Consider the following 14,355-nt stretch of genomic DNA (forward strand, 5'->3'; position numbering starts at 1 on the left):
CTTTGAGTGAATCAACCATCATGAGTGCTTATAAAAAAGGCACGGTTCAGATTATCAGTCTATTCTCCTAGCGTAAGTCTCACTGCTTCCCTTGAAATATTCTCAGACACATTACCTTAATTACTGAACATTTTTGCAGTAAGTTTTCTGCTCTATTTGTTATTCTTGATGTATAATTCTTTTGGCTAACCACAGTTAACCACCTTCATTTCAAGGAACCCATTACATTCTGGCACTGAAACTTTTGTTCTTCCTCCCCTAAGTCTCTAACATCATCTTTGTACAGTGATATGTATGATATATTTTGCAATAATGCTTCATGTGAATACATTTGTTAAAGTCTCCAGAATATACTCTCATAACCAAACTATTTCTGCTAACCCATGCAAATATTCAAAAATGGTTGGCTGAATAAAAAACTAGAAATTTATGAAGTGTTGAACATGATCAGTTATTAACTCATCTGGAATCCAACGTGCCTGTGCGGGTGGGGGAGTTTATACTACGTATTTGTAAATAGTTGCTTGGTGAAATGGGACATGAAACAATTTAAAGCTTTAAACAAAGCTTCTTCAATTAAGAAAATCTATTTAATTGAGGCCAATTAAGAATCAAATTTAGACAAAGTTAGTAAGGTCTTCTTATCTCAACCTCATGTCTGTTACTCAGTATTCCATTTCCTAGAAATATATCAATGCTCAAACTCAGAAAACATACTCAGGTCCTTGCAATGAAGAAAACTGCATGTTATGAGGCTTAAGGAGCAGAAAATATGATTTAAAGTTCTATTAGCATCTCTCAAACAGGGACATGTTGACACTGCCTAGCGACATCCTCCTGATCTCAGCATGTTCCATTATGCTTCCAACAACTTTGCAAAAACTGTGCTTAGGCAAGGATCTTCCTGAAAAGAGCCCTCATAGACCACTTCATATTTCCTCTCCTAATCATGGATATTCTAATCATGCCCATTTCAAGCCAGGATTTCAAAATGAAGCATTTTTTTTCAGTTTCATGGACAATTTCTGAGGTTAAAAAAAGGCAGTTTGTATAGTAGCCCCTATCATATAGATTCTTGTGGTAAATGGTCTGTTTTTACCTCAAGTGATTTACAAACATATTCATGAAGCCACCCATAAACTAAACCAATAACCAGTAGTTGTATTTTTCAGTCTGGGTGTTGTTCTGTTGCAGTTAAATCTGTGTTGAAAGGATATGCCCTTCGACTGCCTTCTTTCAGAAGGTCAGTCTCTGATCCACATAAACTTGTATGAACTTGGGCTCTTTGTTAAACTGAGAAAAATTGGAACTCCTCACGTCTCTCTTCCTGTAATCACAATGAGATTGTGAGATTACAATGTAATTTCAATGAGAAAGTCTTGGCCAGAGAATTTTATCTTTCAAATTTTAACACACCTTAAAAAAAGTTCAGAGATGTGGATTTTAAGCAGGCGTTAACTGTTTGCAAGATTCAGGCCTAAGATCTAAATCATACATTCACTTCTGGACAAAGTAATAAACTGGGCCAGAATCTAAAGCAAGATCCAGATCCCCTTCTGCAAATTCTTAGACTCATAAATATCTGACCATATGTGAGCAGTTACACTGAATGTACTATATACGTGACTAGCTTACAACTTTTGTACCCCTTTGTAGAAATTTGACCTCAAATATGCAACTCATTTAAGACAAATGAGTTGCATGCTCATAAACAAAGCTGCATTCTGAATCATTTAAAGAACTGGAGTCTTATGCACTGAAATGTAGTTATTAATGTAAGAAGAGTCATTCAGATTTTGAAGAATGAAAGAAAGACTTTATTTTCCTACATGTCTGATTAATGTCTAAAACATTAAGTTTTCAGCATGAAAAAAATGGTGCAATTACCAATTGTTTAGTCTTGATTTTAAATACTGTGATTTATATTTTTAAATGCAGTTTTATCTATGCAGAGGCAGCGTTTTCCACATGAATTCACTTCTTCCATGTCACCCAAGTATACCTGCATTAATTTTTAATTTAATATATGGAATTTAAATGATAGGCAAAACATTCAAAAATGAAATTCCCATAACAGTATATCAAAGTATTGTCCCAGAAAAAATACATACATTTAGTAAAGAAGAACTTCTCGGCCTTAGTTTCCCAGAAAGTGCCAGGAATAATTCACTCATCCACAGAATGTTAAAAGAAGGGAGAAATGTTATTTCTAAATATTATTTTCCTACAAAAGACCTGAGTTTATCCTGCTTTATCAGTCCGTGCTCTTCTATTTCAGACATTCTTGAAATATGAAATATACTCTGAATTTAATTTTTTTAAAGGCCTCTTTTTAAAAGCTGTGATGATAAGTCCTGATCATTCAGTTCTACCTTCTAGGTTGTATTTTCACAGTAAATTTTGGTCTATCTCAGCTCTGCCCTCGCGAGACACTGCCTGGATTACTGTGTCCTGGTGTGGAGTTCTCAGTACAGGAGAGACATGAACCTGTTGGAGCATGTCCAGGGGAGGGCTACAAGAATGAACCAGAGGATTGAATGCCTCCCTTACCAGGACAGGCTGAGAGAGATGGAACTGTTCAGAGCCTGGAGAAGTCTCCAGGAATCTCAGAGAGGCATTTCAGTATCCAAAAGGGGGCTATAAGAAAGAAGGGGACAGACTCTTTAGCAGGGTCTGTTGTGACAGGACAAGGGGAAATGGCTTTAAACTAAAGAGGGTAGATTTGGCCTGGCTATAAGGAAAAGGTTTTTATAATATAGGTGGTGAAGCACTGGAAAAGATTACTCAGAGAGGAGGTGGAAGCCCTGTTCTCAGAGACCTTCATGATCAGGCTGATTAGGGCTCTGAGCACCCTGATCTAGATGTAGATGTCCCTGTTCATTGCAGGAGAATTGAACTAGGTGGACCTCTAAGTATTGCTTCCAAATCAAGCCATTCTATGGTTCTGTGGTTATTTATTTAAGGCATACATTTTACAAAAGCCCATTTCCTACCCTCTCGTTCTATCATCCAAACTCGTCCTTCAGAAAACTTCAACATTTGGGAGTATCTGCCGAAGACCTGGCTGTTCTTTCAACAGAAAAAAAATAAAGATTATCCTAATTTCTGCATTTCTGGAAGAAAATGTCCATGCTCAAAAATAACATCACTGTATCTGGAACTTTCAACAGTCTCCCCTGGTAGATATAACTTTTAAATACATGCGCTGATAGAATGGGAATGGATAGTTCATCTTCTTGAAATAAAATTCTTATTAAAAATACTGTTTTCTTATTCTGAAGATACAGTTACTTTTAGGCATCACTAATGTCTTTTGCCGAGATGAGAAAGAGGCAAGGACCAGTGCACACCCGAATAGCACTAGGAAGGTGGAAGGTTGCTGAAAGTCTTACTGAAGGATAATGTAATTTTGCAAGGATTCAGGCAACTCTGGATGTAGAAAGGTGAAAGGTAAACGAAATTCCAAACTCTCTCTTTTCCACTCACTTGTGGAATGGTGCAGTAATTTCATTTTTGTCCTGCCTATTCACAGGGACAAGCAACGACAATGTGGCCATTCCTATTTGTCTGCAAGGCTACATTACACCTGAGCATGGTACAGTTCTGACTTAGCTCTGTACACCACATATAGATTAGAATCCTGTGACATTTAGTCTACAGTGTTTTTCCTGAAACAAATTTAAAGCCATGTCTCTTAATTTTTTTTTTTTTCAGAAGACTGTGTAATTGTCTGTTAGCAGCTCACCATGAGCTGTGTGTTCTTTGACACAACAGGTTACTACTGTCACCGTTCTTCCAATTTCCAACCTCATGCTCAGACAAATGTGTTTCTCTTTTATTTTACATAATTATTACAATCTTTTTGAGATATATTAGAGATTTTTACATTATTTGTAATGTCTTCTATTTTCGCCCCTTACACAAATGAATTGTGAGTTAAGACAGTTGGATAACAGCGCAGGTATTTTGTCACCATAGTATATTGTTCCCCTCTATAAAATCACTCCTTTAAAAAGCATCAGTCTCAGGGATTTACCCTTCTGTTGCATTCAAACTGCTAAAACAGTGTTCCCAAAACAGTGCTTGCATTAGGGTATTGTCTGAAGTGTCCTGTCTGAATTCATGATGCAGGTCTTTACAACACCTTAAGTGAAGGCACGCTTAGACTAAATTTTCAGTGATAGGTAGTATAATAGATTCTCTCAAGTCTTTCCTATGCAATTAACAATGCCTTTTTTTCGTCATATATCTGCACCTCACCATTGCTATAACCTCTGACTCTGTCTTATATTAAAAATATTTCATCTAACTCAGAAATGTCAAGATACTTTAATCATATAGCAACTCTCTCCAATGGACCAGGCAAATTAGACATCAAGGTTCATGCTCATGCTTTATGAGGAAGGTAGGTGTACCTGTAAGCCTTGAGGGCAACACATGAAATTTACTTTGACAAGCTCCACATGAAAGCATTCTTGAATACTCCTTTCGTAGTTTATGACAACAAGCAGATCTTGACACTTCATCTCCTCTCCAAGCAAAGTTGATACCAAGGAATGGGGTCAACAATGCTGTAATTTGGGCGTACTACCAGATCACAGATAAGTTATGTTTGCATCATTGACACGGCTGGCTATTAAAAAAGTGGGCCTTTACTTAACAGCAGGAAAATCTGTCCTTATAGCTCTTCAGTCTACCTTACCTACTTCTCCCCTATAGTTTCATGACATTGATGTAGATAACAAACATTACCCAAGATTAACTCTTTCTTCATTCTAACATGTAAAGTCAACAACTACACACTACATTTAAGACACCATTGTTATCTGCCATGCTGTCTACAATTCCCTATCTCATCTGTGTCTGAATCAGTTTCTCCTTGTAGGAAACCGAAAGGCGTGGGCCAGGAGCAGCTGGTTTTAGGGATTTTTGTCACTCATCTCAGAATTCTCTGGAAATAGCAAGGATCTTAAAAATGAGGATTGCTGAGCCCTCAGCTAGCTGCCTTGGAATGGCACAAAATAAGAAGAAACCTCTGTAGCTCTAACTCTTGCATACACTCTAACATGAAAACTAAGGCTAAAATAAAATGAAACACATGCGCAAACAAACAAAACCAACAAAAAACAATTAAGTAATCTTTTAATCTTTGGGCCAGATTTTCATATTCTCTCCTTTGCTCAGCAGGTTCTGCTCTCACCGGTAACACCTCTCAGACATTCCATCCAGTGTCAGACATGACCTTCAAGGAGGTTCACAAGTATCTGGAGAATGTAGAGAAGTGTCCATAGAGAGTCTAAGAACAAGGATATTTCACAGCAATGCCTGCCATCGCTATTTCAGAAGACTGGAAGAAATCACATGTTCTCGACTTCTGCTCTGCTCAAGAGCTTCTCTCACAACTCTACATGCTTGCTTTCTCTAAGTATTCATTCAGTACTTCATTGGGCACCCTTGATATTTCTTGTTTGGTTCACTGAGATTTTGGTCTTGAACCCGAGAAACCTAATTTCTCACATTCACTCGTTTCTGTCTCTGTAATTAACCTACCAGTCCTTGCTTCCAAAGTGATAATACCGTTTCTCCATATGCTTTCTTTTCTCTAATCATAAATTTAGTAATCTTTGCCTCTCCACAATTCTCTCACCCCAATATTTGATATTTCTGTACAACCCTGTTGCCACCATGTCCCTAATTTCTTCTGCTTTGCCCACAGATGTGCCCACCTTTACTATCTCCTGCAATCCTTCTCCACCATCACAAGAGCATAGGAAGCAATCCTCTGGGTTGTGTCTTCTTCCTATGGCTGCTGAAAATCAACTCCAGATGTTTTCAGAGAGACCAGATAAACAGTGAAGCAAAAAAAACACAGGCATATTTTTTCTCAGACTAAACAGAAAAAGGGAGTAAAGAGAGATATTCTGGCATGCTGTAATCTTCCTATTTCTTTCTTGTTTATAAGAGGTGCAAAGAACTTCGCCTACTTTGTCCAGTAGCCCTTACTGAGTGTTCTTTCAGGAAGGTGACGACTTAGAAAGACTTTGTCCCAAGTATGATTGGTATTCCAGAAAGAACTTGAAAATTTTGTATTATTGACCAAAAGTGAGTGCATTTATTTTAGTCAAAACACCATCACATATTAAGACATTTCAGAAGTTGTAAAATCTGTTACTGTATGTTTTACCTCCAAACCATATTTTTATTTACAAGCATTTTATCTAGAGACTTATTCTACAGATGAACCAAAACTGATTTTTAGAGACATATTTCAGGAATACTTCAAAGAAAGAACTGAGCTCCTTTGTGTTTCAAAAAGTAAAAAGAAGAAACCAGTGCCTCTCAGTTTTTCCTTCAAGCTGAAAAATAATATGATATAATCTTATAAAGTTCTATTTGTTTAAAAATCTTACTACATATTGAAATTGTCATGGTTGAAATTTCAAAGCAGAGTTTTATAGTTAGAGGCTTGATCAACATTCGCGATAGACTTTGAAACTTTGAAAAGTCAAGAAGATAGATTAAACACAGACCATTACCTCAACAGTAGCCAATCAAACTGACAAAACATGGGTGATAAAGCCCTTCTTTTAAATCATGCAGGTCCCTGTGGCTTGACCTTACTACGTATTTTTGCACTAATGCTGATGCCTGCAACATGCCACAGACACTAAATCTTGTAGATAAATTACATTCAACGTCATGTCAAGGGGGGACGCACACAAAGAGATGTGAGAACATGAACTTAAGTGGCTTGTGATACAGTGAACTTACTTGGATTCTAGCCTCAGGGTTTATTTGCTTGTAAGTTTTTTTATCTATATTTTCCAAGAAAAAAAAAAAAAGAATTAAACAACAAAACTTTCAGGTACAAAGGCTTACAAAAATAAAACTAAATAAAAAAAAGATTGTATAATTGTATGGTAGCACAAGTGAAATGTGCTTTTAAAGAATGAAGGCATTGTCACACTCACTTATAGCTGCCTTGGGTAATAAAGGCTTAAATTCTCCCTCATTTGAAACTGGCACATTCCATGAAAGTTTCTGTTCTTAGATTATCTCTTTCACATTCAAAACTACAGGGTGGAAAACTCTGTGCATCATTCTCCTTCACCTTTAATGACAAGAAGGGAAGGATACACATGAGGAGGACTGGCTAGGGATCAGCTAGAAATCTAACAACAGCTCAAGATGCCCAGCAACACCTAGATGGAGCTGAGCTGAGAATCAGCATTCACCTTCTCTCTATGAAAGGAAAATAAGACTTTGCTCCCTTTTGGGAAAAATACTTTGCTATATCTGTGTACACAGGAGCAGATCCAAAGCCACTGAAATCAATACAAATATTTGCATGGACTTCAGGGAACCCTGAATCAGAACTATAGCCTTTTAATCTAGCTTGCACGTGGAGATGGGGCAGAGTCAAGATCCTTGCATTCATTCTGGTTCTTTGCCCTCCTTTTCACCTCAGTAGGTGATGAGTCCCTTTACTGCCAGCAACATGCAGAGAGCACCATCTCAGTAGTAAAAGCAGTCAGGGAAACACAAGAGTGTCTAGAGTAGTGAGAAAGTTATTCCCCCGTGGTGCTGAGTAAGGATTGTGCTTAGTGGTTCCCATCTGACCTCTACAAAACTATTTATAACTGTCCTTGCAGAAAAATACAAAACATATTAATGAATGCTATACAGCAAACAGCTGAGTCACAATGTCCCAATCTCATTCTCCAGCACTTGAGCTCAGCATCTAGAATGTGCCAGAAACAATAATGCATTTTTATAAAAGAGAGCGCTCATATCTTTTACACAGATGATATTTGCCTGCTGTTGGCTGCTGGAGTCATAGCCTTCATCTCAATTAAGAGCAGTCACAAATATTCCCATAAACTCAGTAGTTGTCCAACGCTGTGGTGTGAGCAGACAGATGTGTGACACACAAGTCAGAACAGAGCTGGCAGGTGAGCCAAGGAAGTTTTGGCTGTCCCATAAAAATGAAGACTTCTACAGTGCCATTTAAAATTCCTTGGAAATCAACTGCACTGCAGTGACAAAAAACTACTTTTTAAGACTTCCAAGCCAGAAGGAAAAGATCTTCTGAGATGACTGTGAACAGATGGACATTGCAATCTTGAGTGCTCAAGTCTATTTTCTAAATAAGAGTTAAATCCTAACGATTGTGCAATGAAGAAATATTGCTGAAAACCTGACTCCAAATCAAACAGACCTGTTCTCATCTCTCTGTAAATTCTGACAGCCTTGCCTAGCTAACTGACTTCAGTTGTTACCAGTCTCAGCTCATTGCTCTATGTTGCCACTTGGGTTTCCTCCCATTTTATGACGTGATCCCCTTTAAAACACTGCTTTCAAACAGAGTTGTTAAGCAATAACTTTTTTTTTTTTTTTTTTAATTATCTCTTAAATGAGCAATGTTTGGCTTAATATTAATCATTTGTCATATGTTTGTTCAGGAAGAAGGGACACAGAAGCTTAGAGAGTAAGCTTTATGATTAAAAGTATTTCCCATCAAGTGGCTTAATAACTGTTGGTACTGTAGGACAGCATGTAAGATACTAATGACACAGGAACATCCTGTAGATTGCATTTGCCTTATTCCTGTCCAAAGAACAATTTCCTATGCACCCCATAATACCTTTTAGCACTATTATTCTTTAGATTCCACCCTCAGAATTCCAGGGGTGACACTGTTCAGATTACTGTATTAATCACTGTAAGATTAGCATCAGCACTGACAACAGATCAGATTACTTGGAAAAGATCAAAATTATGTCCAGAACAATGCAGGAGTGAGTACAAGAATATGGGAACAGGAGCAATGACTGGAGATAAATGTCACAAAGATGTGATATGCAGAAGCAGATGGGAAACAGAGAGGACACTAATTTCCTATAGAATAAAAAGACAAAACAGAAAGAACAAACGTGTAGATGGTGGCAACAAATGCCCTTTCTTGTACTTTCAGAAACATTGTATTCTGAATGCTATATTTGTAGGACTGCTGGTTGGAGCAAAAGTTCTCATGATAACTCAGAAAGACCTAGGACAGAGATCTCAATCCAAGAACAGAAACCTGTCGTCATGAAAGACAAGGTTAAGTCCTTGGGCCCACACCTCATGCACAGACTGTAAACTGTAGGAGTAGGGTCCAAGGTACCTATATATCTTTAAGTGTATCTGTGACATAGGCCGTGAGACAGAGGCCCCGATGCAATAAGCAAAAGTAAATGGAAGTGTCCTATAGAAGACTATTTGATGCACTTAAAGGACTGGAGTTCAGAACTTCAAGTTATATCAACATTTCTCTTCTCTTTAACTATGATGAATTTGCCCATTCTCCCTTTCCAAGGTGAAATTATATAAAGTTTGCTTCTTTCAAATTGCTCTTGTGAAGTCTAACTGTTAGCCAATACACAGTTACTTTAAGATACTGTCTGCAGTCTTTTATGATTAGAAGTATTTTCTTAACCTTTTTCCCATATTGTTGCCCTCCCACATTGTTAAATAATAGAATGGCAGAACATAGGATTTACTCCATAAATGTTTTCTTGATGTGTTTTCTTACTACATTTAAGATCCACTCTTCATTTTTGTGACCACCAGCTACCAGCATTCTGAACTCCTATTCATTAATGGAATACTTTTGGAAAGCTACCTTGCAGAGCCATGGAATTGCAGAATGGTTAAGGATTGGAAGGTACTGCTGGTAGTATCTGGTCCAATGCCTGTTCAAGCACCCACAGCAGGGTGGCTTTTGAAGATTCCCAAGGAGGGATACTTCACAAATTCTTTTGGCACCCTGTGCCAGTATTCCATCACCTGCATAGTCAGATGGAACCTCTCATGCTCCATTTTGTGCTGTAGTCTATTGTGCTGGTACTGGGTACCATGAAAGAGCCTGGCTCTGTCCTCTCTGCTTCCTCCTTTCAGTTATTTGTACACAGAGATGAGATCCCCTTGAACTTCTTCTTCTCCAGGATGCACAGTTCCAGCTTGCTCAGCCTCTCTTCAGAGAGGAGATGCTCCCATCCCTGCCTCATCTTTGTGGCCCTTCACTGGTCCTTTAAGTATATGCATATCTCTCCTGTACTTGAGAGGCCCAGAACTGAACATACTACTCCAGATGATGCCTCATTTTCTTTTGATTTCTTTTGCACTCACTCTATTAGCACTCCCTCCCACAAGAAATGTTGTGGTGGTCACAACCACCTGTAGAGAAATACAGTTTATCCTGAAAATGATTATCAAACTGATATATAAGAGCAGTTTTTGATTCCTACTGTTCATAGGCCCCATCTGGAGTACTGCATCCAGGCCTGGGGCCCCCAGCACAAGAAAGATGCAGAGCTTTTGGAACAGGTCCAGAGGAGGGCCACTAAGATGATCAGAGGTCTGGAGCATCTCCCCTATGAAGAAAGGTTGAGGGAACTGGGCTTGTTTAGCTTGGAGAAGAGAAGGCTCTAGGGAGACCTCATTGTGGCGTTCCAGTATTTGAAGGGAAAGTATAAACAGGAAGGGAAACAACTGTTTACAAGGGTAGATAGTGATAGGACAAGGGGGAATGGTTTTAAACTGAGACAGGAGAGATTTAGGTTAGATATTAGAAGGAAGTTTTTCACACAGAGGGTGGTGACGCACTGGAACAGGTTGCCCAAGGAGGCTGTGGATGCCCCATCCCTGGAGGCATTCAAGGCCAGGCTGGATGTGGCTCTGGGCAGCCTGGTCTAGAGTTGGTGACCCTGCATGAGAAGGGGGATTGAAACTAGATGATCTTTTAGGTCCTTTTCAACCCAGGCCATTCTGTGATTCTATGATTCTATGATTCCATGATTCCATAATTCCATGACTGTATCCCCTGCAAAGATCAACCACAAGTAGAATCTTGATACCCTCGACTTTCCCATTAGTTAATTTAAATAAAGAAAAACAAGCCAAAGCAATCCCTACCTTCCAATATAGTGTTTAAAACAATAGATTTATGCCTAAATCAGATTCTCAAAAAAACCTAACAGAGATATGCTAGCTAATTCTACTACTTCCTCATAAGTATTTGAAGAAAGAGTGCTGTAGATGCTTGGCAACCACAAATGTCATTCAACACTTATGTGTTCACTGTGTAAACAACAGCAGTAGTTGAGCACTGGAATGGGTTGGGCAACCCATGACATCCCTGTCAACAGAGGATTTTAGGAAGGCAAAAAACAGTTGTCTCAAAAATTGTCTAGCCCTGGGTGAGAAGAAATGGCCTGGGTGGATGCTTATGGCTGTTTTTCAGCATAATTTCTAGATTTTTTTAAACTGAAATAATAGATTGATGGGTTTTTTTGCAAACTTCGGGTTTGTGCTGGATGTAACTGTGTTTACAATGTCACTTGCTGCACCAAACACATTGAAAGGTGAGGAAACAGGACTGAAATTCCTGTACCCTGAGAATCCAGTTTCCTGCTATCACATGCTTTAGGTCATACAATTTTTTTTTTTTTTTTTTTCATAAACCTGTTGAAAATCAGCATTGAAACAGATGGTTTCCCTCCTTATCCACTTCCTTCCACAACCCATTTAGACACAAACAGTACACAGAAGGGCAGCACAGCTTTCTAATAACTCCATGCAGTATGCAAGGCTTCCAAGAATTAAGCTGCCCTCAATAGTATCGAAAGGCCAGTTTTCTGAGTTCAGAGATGAAGGATGTGTGATAGACTGGTCCAAAATGTGACCGCAGACAGTCTTGTTTACCTGTAGTGGATTATTTGGGTTGTAGGTGAGTTTACAGATCTATCTCAGATTTGCAGATGTTGGAGAGCAGTGCACTGCAACTACAGCTGTGCTTGCACACTCAGCTCACAGGGAGGAATAGTTTGATGGGAAATGTTGCCAAAGCTGTGGCTTGATTTACTGGTCGTATAGCTCCCTATCTGTTTATTTACTGATTTATGTATTTATTATTTAGTTGTTTACTTAGATGATACACACTGCAGTACAATGCAGTAGAACAATCATGCAAAAGAAGATAGAAAATAAAGGGTTTGCAAGGTTGTAAGTGCTGTTTAAATCTTCCCCAGGAAGCTTTGGTACTTCACCCCAGTTCTAAAGAAATTTCTAAGTCCATAAATCAACAAAGCCTGTTAGCATTTCTGGAGCAATCTAGGACAGTCAATGAATGCAATAGAGAATAATTTTCCTATTAGATAATCCTGTATGTTCTTATGCAAGGTTATGATTCCCCACACAATCTAACAAGACTTTTCCATAAGACAGTATTTTAAAAACAAGTATTGGGCTCATGCTAGCTATATCAAAACAGGAATAATAAGGAGCTTTTTTTCTTTTTTTTTTTTTTAAGAATATATGTGTAAACCAATTTTTCATCTGATGTACATCATTTTGAATCAACTGAATCAACAAAAAAATCAATATTTATTTGCCTCCCCAAAAACTGAATTCATGGAAGCTGAATTATTTTAAGGAAGACTAATGTGTGGATTTGGAGCTGATATAAAATTTAAAAGTCTAGATGTAATCAAATGAAGACTTGTTTATTTGTTTATTTATTTTTTATCCCAGAAGATGTGTTTCAGTGTGTTAAGCCTAGTTACAGTATCCTACAATGCAACATATATATATCACAACCTGCTTCTGTCATAACTTTCTTGAATCCATAAATTAACTACTTGAAAATGATGCTCCCTTGACACTTCAGTGCCTCTGACACTTGAGAATATTCCTTCCCCAATAGGAGAAATAAAATAAAAAGTAGAAAGAGTGATGCTCAGGTGAATTCACTGGGGCTATGGAGGAGAACTGTATGCCAAAACCAGGCCTTACACCAAAACACATGGGACTAATCCATCCTAACAATCCAGGAGTTGCCAAAGGAAGGAGAAGATGAAGATGAGGCACTGGCAGTGGGTCAGAGAACTATTTTGGAAGCAGGAATAGCAGAATGGTAGATGAAAGAAAATATAAAAGCAGTGGGAGTAAAGTATTGGGTCACTGAGGGGAAAAAATGGCCTGAAGAAGAAAGACACAGAAAAAAACATCTGCAAGCAGCACTAGTGATGGGGGAGAAAAGAAGCAGGAGATACACACCCAGGTGCACCATTGCCAAGCAGCCTGAAACGAAAACCAGCATCATTTGTGTGGGATTTTTTTTTCTCTCTCGCTCTTTAGATCAAAAGGAGAGCAGCAATGCAATCTGCTCTCTGTGCACAGCGCTTTCAGCCAAAGGAAGAAGAGTGCACACACTGGAACATCTGTTCCAAGAAGCCACTTGAAAAATAATCTTATAATAGCATAGGGAAAACATCTGTGCAGCATGCAGCAGACCACCAGTAGTGCAGCAGTGGAGGAGTAGAAGGGGGAAGGAAGACAGGAGGGAGTAAGAGAGACAAAGTAGAACAGGATTAGGTCAGGGGCAAGTACCCCAGTGAGGGGCACGACCCACATGTGAAGAAACTGCTCATTTGGTGTCTTTTCTCTTCTAATCCTCAGCAAGAGGCAGACAGATTTCTCACCCACTGAGCTGTGTTTATTGGCAGATATTACTCAACATGTGCAGCTTTGAAAAATCCTAAACTACAATCAATGTGTTTAAGAGGCTGCACGAAAAGCTCCCTGCCCTTGGCCTCTACTTTATCTCCCACCCCTTGTTCCTCAGCTTGCTTTATCTCTACTGATACTAGGGTGAAATAAATGTGCTGGAAAAACACTCACTTCTAGTTCAGTGGGGAGAACTAATGTAGATAAAGTACCTTTACACTGTGAGTAAATTTGACCTTTTGTATCTTTAATAAGACAGCCATTTGTTTTCACCTTCAGTCTCAAAATGAATACTTAAACTCAAATTAAAATACCCCAGTAATCAAAGAAACACGCACACACGTATGCTGTGTAGTATATTCTTGGCAGTTCTCTAAACAAGAAAAGTCTTCCTAAATATCTATGTTCTTGAAGATGAGAAAAAGAAAGAGCAGTTCTTAAACATAAAGCCTACATATAGACATTCAGGTGATGTGACTAGGTACACAGAAATGAGCAGTGATGTGCCAGGAGCTGAAGTGTCTGTGTATGTGTAGGTGTAGTCGTATGTTACAACCAAGATACAACAGAGAAGCCAGTCTCCCCATCCCCCACACAATCAGATTTCAGTGTGAGAAAAGTGATAGAGGAATATGAAGGTTTGAGTATTTTGGAAATTATTTACTATGCTAAACTGACTAGATACAATGACATCTCAAAGCTGGGCAGAAAACTATATATCAGGACATAGGAAGGGTCAGGTGTACCAATCCATAAAGACGGGCATAGATAGGGAATAAGGAAATTAGACTGCTACAGAGGAAGAGA

This window comes from Lagopus muta, chromosome 1, assembly GCF_023343835.1.
Source record: "Lagopus muta isolate bLagMut1 chromosome 1, bLagMut1 primary, whole genome shotgun sequence".
NCBI classification, from domain to species: Eukaryota; Metazoa; Chordata; class Aves; order Galliformes; family Phasianidae; genus Lagopus; species Lagopus muta.